We start from the raw sequence: 10,492 nt of genomic DNA, 5'->3' as shown, positions 1-10,492 counted from the left end.
GCATAGCCAAGTCAATTCTAAGCAAAAAGAACAAAGCAGGAGGCATCACACTACCGGACATCAAACTCTACTACAAGGCTACAGTAATCAAAACAGCATGGTACTGGTACCAAAACAGAGATATAGACCAATGGAACAGAACAGAGGCGTCAGAGGCAACACAACATATCTACAACCACCCGATCTTTGACAAACCTGAAAAAAACAAGCAATGGGGAAAGGATTCCCTGTTCAATAAGTGGTGTTGGGAAAACTGGCTAGCCATATGCAGAAAGCAGAAACTGGACCCCTTCCTGACACCTTACACTAAAATTGACTCCAGATGGATTAAAGACTTAAACATAAGACGTAACACCATAAAAACACTAGAAGGCAACCTAGGCAAAACCATTCAGGACATAGGCGTAGGTAAGGACTTTATGACCAAAACACCAAAAGCATTGGCAACAAAAGCCAAAATAGACAAATGGGACCTAATCAAACTCCACAGCTTTTGCACGGCAAAAGAAACAGTCAATAGAGTGAATCGGCAACCAACAGAATGGGAAAAAATTTTTGCAGCCTACCCGTCTGACAAAGGGCTGATATCCAGAATTTACAATGAACTAAAAAAGATTTACAAGAAAAAAACAAACAAGCCCATTCAAAAATGGGCGAAGGATATGAACAGATACTTTACAAAAGAAGACATACATGAGGCCAACAAACATATGAAAAAATGCTCATCATCACTGGTCATCAGAGAAATGCAAATCAAAACTACATTGAGATACCATCTCACGCCAGTTAGAATGGCGATCATTAAAAAATCTGGAGAAAACAGATGCTGGAGAGGATGTGGAGAAATAGGAACACTTTTACACTGTTGGTGGGAATGTAAATTAGTTCAACCACTGTGGAAAACAGTGTGGCGATTCCTCAAGGACCTAGAAATAGAAATTCCATTTGACCCAGCAATCCCATTACTGGGCATATATCCAAAGGATTATAAATCGTTCTACTATAAGGACACATGCACACGAATGTTCATTGCAGCACAGTTTACAATAGCAAAGACCTGGAACCAGCCCAAATGCCCATCGATGATAGACTGGACAGGAAAAATGTGGCACATATACACCATGGAATATTATGCAGCCATTAAAAACGAGGAGTTCACATCCTTCGTAGGGACATGGATGAACCTGGAAAACATCATTCTCAGCAAACTGACACAAGAACACAAAATCAAACACCACATGTTCTCACTCATAGGCGGGTGTTGAACAAGGAGAACACATGGACACAGGGAGGGGAGCACTATACACGGGGGTCTGTTGGGGGGGAGGGGGGATAGTGGGGGGGTGGGGAGTTGGGGAGGGATAGCATGGGGAGTAATGCCAGTTATAGGTGAAGGGGAGGGAGGCAGCAAATCATACTGCCACGTGTGCACCTGTGCAACAACCTTGCATGTTATTCACATGTACCCCAAAACCTAAAATGCAATAAAAAAAAAAAAAAACCTGGAAAAAAAAAAAAAAAAAAAGATTCAGGGGGAAGTCAAAATCCAATCCAATAATCTAAGGATCACAATAAAATAATGAGTTGAAAGAGGCAATGACCATTGTAAGAAAGAACCAACTGATCTGATAGAGCTGAAAAACACAGTACAGGACTGTCATAATACAATTACAAATATTAACAGCAGAATAGGCCAAGTCAAGGAGAGGATATCAGAGCTCAAAGAGTGGTTCTCCAAACTAACTCAGTCTGACAAAAATAAAGAAAAAAGAATAAAAGGAATTAACAAAAACCCTGAGAAATATGGGATGATTTAAAGAAATCAAGTCTACTACCACTCATTATTGTCCTTGAAGGAGAGAAAGAGAAAATAAGCAACTTGGAAATCGTATTTGGGGATATTGTCCATGAAAAGTTTTGCAACCTCACTAGAGAGACCAATGTTCAAATTTAGGAAATGCAGAAGAACCCTGTGAGATACTATAAAGATAACCATTCCCAAGACATAATCATCAGATTCTCTAAGGTTGAAATGAAAGGAAAAATACTAAAGGCAGTTAGTGAGAAGGGGCAGGTCACCTACAAAGGGAACCCCATCAGGCTAAAAGCAGATCTTTCAGCAGAAACCTTACAAGCCAGAAGAGACTGGAGACCTATTAATATATTCAGCATTCTTAAAGAAAAGAAACTCTAACCAAGAATTTCATACCCAGACAAACTAAGCTTCATAAGCAAAGGAGAAATAAGAATCTTTTCAGGTAAGTAAACACTAAAGGAATTGGTTACCACCAGACTTGCCTTATAAGAGGTCCTTAAGGGAGTGATAAATTTGAAAACAAAAGAACATTACCAGCCACCAATAAAACATTTAAATACACAGATAATTGGCATTATAAGGTAACTACATCATCAAGTCAGCATGATAACTAACCAACAACAGAATGACAGGACCAAATCTACACATATCAATATTAACCTTGAATGTAAACAAGTGAAATGCCCATACTAAAAGGCACAGAGTGGCATGTTGGATTAAAAAAAAAAACAAAAAACCCAACTCTATGCTGTCTTCAAGAGGCCCATCTCACATCCAATGACATCCATAGGCTCAAAATAAAGGGATGAAGAAAAACCTATCAGACAAATAGAAAAAAAAAAAAAAAGCAGAAGTTGCTATGCTAATTTCAAACAAAACAGATTTTAAACCAACAATGATAAAAAAAGAAGTGTATTACATAATGGTAAATTGTTCAATTCAATAAGACTTAGATATTCTAAATATATATGCACCAAACTAGGTGCATAAAATAAGTTCAAAAAATAACCCAGATTCATAAAACAAGTTCTTAGATGCCTACAAAGAGACTTAGATAACGATACAATGATAATGGGAGAATTCAACACCCCACTGACAATACTAAACAGATTATCAAGGCAGAAAACTAACACAGATATTTGAGACCTGAATTCAATACTTGATCAAATGAACCTAACAGACAGCTTCAGAATTCTCCACCCCAAAACAACAGAAAATACATTCTCATCTGCACATGACATGTGCTTTAGAATCAACCATACAATCAGCTATAAAATAATTCTCAGGAAAAAAAAGTCATACTAGCCACATTTTCAGAACAATAAAAAGTCCAATAAAAATAGAAATCAATACCGGGAAGATCACCCAAAACCATACAATTACCTGGAAATTAAACAATATGCTCCTGAATGACTCTTGGGTAAACAATGAAATTAAGGCAGAAATTAAGATATTCTTTGAAACTAATATAAATAAAGATACGATATACCAAAATCCCCAGGACACAGCTAAAGGTTAATAGAAAACTTTACAATGCTAAATGCCCAAATCAAAAGGGTAGAAGAAAGATCTCAAGTTAACAACCTAATATCATACCTTGAAGAACTAGAGAAACGAGCAAACCAACCCCAGAGCTAGCAGAAGTCAAAAAATAGCCAAAATCAGAGCTAAACTGAATGAAATTAAGATGTGAAACACTATGCAAAAGATGAACAAAATCAGAAACTTATTTGAAAGAATAAAAAAGATAGATGAATCACCACGTTGACTAATAAAAAGAGAGAAGAACCAAGTAAACACAATCAGAAATGACAAAAGGAGACATTATCACTGATCCCACAGAAATACAAAAAAAAAAATCCGAAACTATTATGAACACTTCTCTGCATACAAACTAGAAAACCTAGAAGAAATGGGTAAGTTCCTGAAAACGTACAACCTCCCAATATTGAACCCGGAAGAAATTCAGTGAACAGATCAATAATAAATTCTGAAGTCGAATAAGTAATAAAAGGTTAAAAAGCATACCAACCAGAAAAAATCTTAGGTCCAGATGGATTTACAGTTGAATTCTACCACATGAATAGGGGAAAGCTGGTACCGTTCTTACTGAAACTACCTCAAAAAATTGAGAAGGGGTAACTCTCCCCTAACTCATTTTATGAAGCCAGCATCATCCTGATCCCAAAACCTGGCAAAAACACACACAAAAAAAGAGAAAACCTCAGGCCAATATCCTTGATAAACATAGATGCAAAAATCCCCAACAAAATAATAGCAAATCCAACCCAGTAGGACATCTAAAAGCTACACCACTATGATCAAGTAGGCTTTATCCCTAGAATGTTAAGTTTGGATTAACATACACAAATCAATAAGTATGATTCATCACATATAAAGAGCTAAAACAAAAACCACATTATAATCTCAATAGATGTAGAAAAGGCTTTTGATAGAACTCAGCATCTCTTCATATAAAAAACCTTCAGTAAACTAGACATTGAGGGAACATACCTCAAAATAATAAGAGCCATTTATGACACACCCATAGCCAACATCATACTGAATGGTAAAAAGCTAGAAGCATTCCCCTTGAGAACCAGAACAAAACAAGCATGCCCACTTGCCCCACACCTATTAAACAGAGTACTAGAAGTCCTAGCCAGAGCAATCAGACAAGAGAAAGAAATAAAAGGCATCCAAATAGGAAGAGAAGAAATCAAACTATCTCTGTCTGCAAATGATATAACGTTATACCTAGAAAACACAATAGTATATGCCCAAAAGCTCTTAGATGTGACGAACAACTTCAGTAACATTTCAGGATACAAAATCAATATACAAAAATCAGTAGCTCCCAGCACTTTGGGAGGCTGAGGCGGGCAGATCACTTGAGGTAAGGAGTTCAAGACCAGCCTGGCTGGCCAACATAGTGAAACCCCATCTCTACTAAAAATACAAAAATTGGCTGCGTGTGGTGGTGCATGCCTGTAGTCCCAGCTGCTATGGAGGCAGGAGAATGGCTTGAACCGGGAGTGGAGGTTGCAGTGAGCCAGGACCACACCACTGCACTCCAGCCTGGGTGACAGAGCAAGACTCCATCTCAAGAAAAAAAAAATCAGTAGCATTTTTATACATCAATAACATCCAAGCTGAGTGCCAAATAACAAATGTAATCCCATTCATAATAGCAAAAATAAGCAACTGGAAAAGGACTCCCTATTCAACAAATGGTGCCTGGGATAACCGGCTGGCCATATGCAAAAGACTGAAACTGGACCCCTTCCTTATGCCATATACAAAAATCAACTCAAGATGGATTAAAAACTTAAATGTAAAACCTAAAACTATAAAAATTGGAAGATATCCCAGAAAATATCATTATGGAATAGGTCCTGGCAAAGATAGCATGACAAAGTTGCCAAAATAATTTCAATAAAAACAAAAGATGAGAAATAGGACCTAATTAAACTAAAGAGCTTCTGCACAGCAAAGGAAACTATCAACAGAGTAAATAGACAACCTACAGAATGGGAGAAAACATTGACAAACTGCGATATGGTTTGGATCTTTGTTCCCACCAAATCTCATGTCAATGTATAATCTTCAATGTTGGAAGTGCGGCATGGTGGGATGATTGAATCATGGGGGCAGATCCCTCATGAATGGTTTGGCACATCCCCTTGGCAGTAAATGAGCTCTCACTCTGAGTTCACAGAAAATCTAGTCATTTAAAAGTGTATGGCACCTCCCCACTCACTTGCTCATGCTTCCATCACGTGAGAAGCTTTGCTCCCCTTTTGTTTTTCACCATGATTGAAAGCTTCCTGAGGTCTCCCCAGAAGCAAAAGCAACCTTTGCTTCCTGTAAAGCCTTCAGAATTGTGAGCCAATTAAAACTATTTTCTTTATAAATTACCAAATCTTAGGTATTTATTTGTAGCAATGTAAATATACTATGCATCTTGCAAAGATTAAATGTCCAGAATTTATAATATCTTAAACTCATTAACAAACAAAAAACAAAAAGCCCCATTAAAAAGCAGGAAAATGATATGAACAGACACTTTCAAATGAAGATATGTACAAAACCAACAAGCATATGAAAAAAATGCTTAACATCACTAATCATTAGAGAAATGCAAGTCATAACCACAGTGAGATAATTATCTCATACCAATTAGAATGACTATTATTAAAAAATTTTTAAAAAGATGCTTTGCAATGCTGCAGAGAAAAGGGAATTCTAATATACTGCTTATTAGAATGTAAATTAATTCAGCCACCATAGAAAGCAGTTTGGTGATTTTTCAAAGAACTTAAAACAAAACTACCTCTTAGGTCCAGATGGATTTACAATTCCATTTTGGGACATGTACTCAAAGGAATATAAATTACTACCATAAAGACACATGTATGCATATATTCACTGCAGCACTATTCACAATAACAATGCATAGAAACAACCTAAACACCTGTCAATAGTAGACTGGATAAAGAAAATATGGTACATATACACCATGGAATACTGCACAGCCATAAAAAAGAACGAGATAATGTCCTTCACAGCTCCAACATGGATGGAGCTGAAGGCCATTATCCTAAGCAAACTAACACAGGAACAGAAAACCAAACACTGTATGTTCTCACTCATAAGTGGGAGCTAAAAATTGAATACACATGGACACAGAGGAGGGAACACAGAGACGCTGGGCCCTACAGGGTGGAGGTTGTGAGGAGAAAAGGGATTTAAAAAACTACTTGTTGAGTGCTGTGCTTATTACTTGGGTGATGAAATAATATGTACACCACACACCTGTGGCATGCAATTTATCTATAGAACCAACCTGCCCATGTACCCCTGAAACCAAAAGTTAAAATAATGTTAACAAAAATGTGAATGGAATTTCTTCAAATAGTCTTTATATAGTTTAGAATTCTGAATTATATTACTGTTTTATGTACTTGTGAAAGTTAAAATTAACAATAAAGGCAAAATATAAAAGAAAGAAAAATGTAACTATGTGTTGAATAGATAGCTAAAAGTTAAAAAAGAATTAATCCAGTATCACAAGCACATATGTATTAACATTTGTGCCAGATATAACATTTAAGTAAAGAAGGTTATATAAAACCACAAATGAAAATAGAGTCATTTATGTTTTTCATTCTCTTATGTCAGGTTCTTAAGAAGCAGAAAGTGAGATGAGATTTGTGTGCCAGTTGCCCATTAAGTGTATACTGTCCAGAAAATTCTGTATGGGAGTGAGGGAAGCAGGATAGTGAAGGAAAGCAAGTGAGTAAGGAGAAGATTTCTGGTACAGCTTAGCCACAGCTTGATCCCATGTGGCCATCCGAAGCATAAACTGTACCACAGAATTTGTCTGGCCTAGGCACACTGTAGGAGTTGTAAGGAATCTATATACTGTATCCATCAGTGATTGGATGCAGGCTATTTGAGGGGAGGCATGTAACTCGCAGGTAACTCTGGAGAAATGGATCCAATTGCCCTGAGCAACTCTCCAGAAAAGACTGTTACCAGCAACATCTACAACAGCTGGATTAGGGGACTCAGACCAGTGAAAATGATTCCTGAGATCTTGGCAGGACTCCAACAGCCTCTGCAATACCTGTATAGAAGTATTTATGGGTTAAGTTCCTCCTACAATTTTGTTCTAAGAAAAGCATACTGTGCAGTCTATCACTATCCAAATGTTATGATAATCATAATGATAATGATGATGATGATTATACTGTGGGTACTCATAATGTGGCATATTTTTCCCATAAGAGTTTTCCATGTATTAACTAATTTAATTCTTATACCAACTCTATAACGGAGATACTATTATTATCCTTATTTTTACAGATGAAGAAACTGAGGCTCAGAGGGTAAAGTTGCACAGACAATAGCAGATGGAGATTTGAACCTAGCCAGTTCAGCTCCAGAGCTTCGTACATGGTAAAAACCAAAGAGAAAGAGAGAAAGAAAGAAAAATAAAGAAAGAAAGGAAGAAAGAGTGAGAGAAGGAAGGAAGGAAGGAGAGACAGAAAGAAAGAGAGAAACAGAGAGAGAGAAGGAAGGAAGGAAGGAAGGAGAGACAGAGAAAGAAAGAAAGAAAAGAAAGAAAGAAGGAAATAAAGAAACAAAAATCCTCTTTAAGTTATGTTAGGCTACAACCTGAATTACAACTCATCGAATTGAGACAACATCAGATACAAGGGCAGCTGTCTCTAGATAGGATATGAGGGAGGCAAGTGAGCTATCAGAGGCAATGGGTGAGAAATCTATCCAGCAATACTCTACACTGAATACTGCTTAATCAAGTCATAATGTTTAAATGAAACAGAGTCAGAAGCAGAAGCTCAGAGTTCCACACAAAAGCCAGTAAAAACAGGTCTTTGAAGATTAGAGGTAGGAGCAACAGAGAAAGGTGGAAAGAGAGAGAAGGTAATGAGAGGGTGAATATGCCTTTGCCAGGACATAGAGTAGGGCAGGAGTTCTGTAGGGACTGGCAAGTAAACTGAGTCACTAGCCTAAGACTGCCTCAGGTTATTGAGACACTTGTCTTGCTGTGGCACACCAAATCATATTTTAGTTCTTGAAATATATTTTATTATATTAAATCCTCACCAACATATTACTCTTCTTTGCTAACTGACTGAATATAAAAGATAAATTTCACGTGATGACTTGGACGTTTCATTTTATCAGATAAGGAGGCCAAATAATCACTCATGTTTCCTTTTATGTCTTAGCTGTTAGGAGACATGAAGCTAAATTTAGTTTTGGGGGTGGGAACAATTTTATTCACAGATTCCAGTAAAACACTATATCTGCAACAGGGTTGCGTATGACACTTCTTTTTTTAATCATTAATTGTTCTGCTTTAATATGGGTTTAGCATTTTAAGTATCTTCTTTGAAATTAGGCACAGTATAAACTCCAAATAGCTATGTGGGAGATAATAAATACTGTGTTATTATCAAATCTTGGCACAAGAATATATGACAAAGTAAAGCAACAGACATAAAACAAAATATTATTGGGTAAGAACATGTGTCAGAGACAGTGGAATGATTTATACGTTTAGAAAAGCACACAGCCCATTAAAATGAGGCCAAGAGTGCCTAGGAAACTATTTCCTTGTATAGCAAACCCAAAATGCTTGATATTGGGAAATAGGATGGTAGAAGTTCATACTGGTTGTGACAAATCTTATTATGTAACTTTTAATATGACCATCTATTATAAAGAATAAAAAGATAAAATTAAATGCAAAGTAACCAATTAACTAAATTAAATACAACTTGACAATATTGAGACTCTGTCACTTAGTGCCGAAATTATGAACTCTAAGTTCTTTTTGGAAATATGTGAAACATCAGTCATACGCAACCTCAGCTCAGAGTACTTGATAGTCTGGAAATTTCCAGATAATCTATATAGACCAATAAGGAAGGAAAATTGTAACCTCTCCCATATCTCAGCTAATCAAAATTATTTGCTCTTTTTATATTTTTCTATTAACTGAGTTCACCAATTAATCCATTTTGCTTTAATACTTTGCAGCTAAAAATATCTGTAATGTATAATATTTAGCATCAATTTTCAATATAGTAAGGGGAGAATCTTTGACAGAATACAAATGTTATAATTAAAGATGCTTTTAAGAAAAGAAATTTTTGTCTTGCCACAGGCACCTTTGTAAAACACTCAACACAATAATAAAAATGTTCTATTAATGTAAAATTACTATTACTATGATATCATGATTGGCCTATCCATTGTAAAGTGAAATGCAGAAAGACTACTAAATGATTGAACACTTCTTTATACTTAACCTATTTTTTCATCATAAAGTTTTGTCATATTTATTATACAAATACAATTTTTAAAAAATACAAAGAAGAAAAGAGTAATAAATAGATAAATAAATAATAGATGGGCAACCTTAGTTGTGTTGTAAGAAATTTAGGTTTTAAATTTTCTTCTTTCCTTAAAAGCATGCAAAACATTTCCACACATATTCATCATCTGTCTGCACAACAGTTTGATGTAATAATGGGCAGTTACTGTTCTCAGTGCATAGAAGGGTAAACATACAAAGGTTAAATGACTTGCCTACTTGGCAAGAACAGAATTAGAACTTCTGTCACTTGACATTTGACTCTTTCACCATGTGGCCCAACACCATTTTTCTACTAAACATTATTACCTACCAGTTACCAATACATTTGTCAACATCAATCACCACATAGACTGATTTAGGTCCTTAAAATGTGTGAGGGGTACAATTTCTTACCTCTTTGTCCTAACAACTAAAAGCCTTGATTAGCTAAGATATGCTGTTAATTTCCCCTACATTTTAAGTTTTCACTCATGATACTCTTTGAAGGTATTATTTAAGTCTGAAACAGAATTGAGACTAACCTGCAGGGTGGCACAGTCCTGCAGAGAAAATTACAAACATAACACTCTACAAGGAGGTGAACCAGCTCTCATTCATCTCCTGTTTACAAATTAACACAAAGCTAGATTCTAATAGTAGTCATGGAAATGGATACAGGTATTAGATTTAGGTCACATTTTAGAAGTAGAATTAGAAGATAAATTGTAAAAGAAAGAAAATAAATCCTAACTTCAGGCCTGGTCAGCAGGGTGAAATGTGCAATC

This window comes from Aotus nancymaae, unplaced genomic scaffold (genome assembly GCF_030222135.1).
Source record: "Aotus nancymaae isolate 86718 unplaced genomic scaffold, 86718_ANA_hifiasm-v0.15.2.pri h1tg000014l, whole genome shotgun sequence".
Lineage (NCBI taxonomy): Eukaryota > Metazoa > Chordata > Mammalia > Primates > Aotidae > Aotus > Aotus nancymaae.
This window is presented reverse-complemented; position numbering follows the sequence as displayed.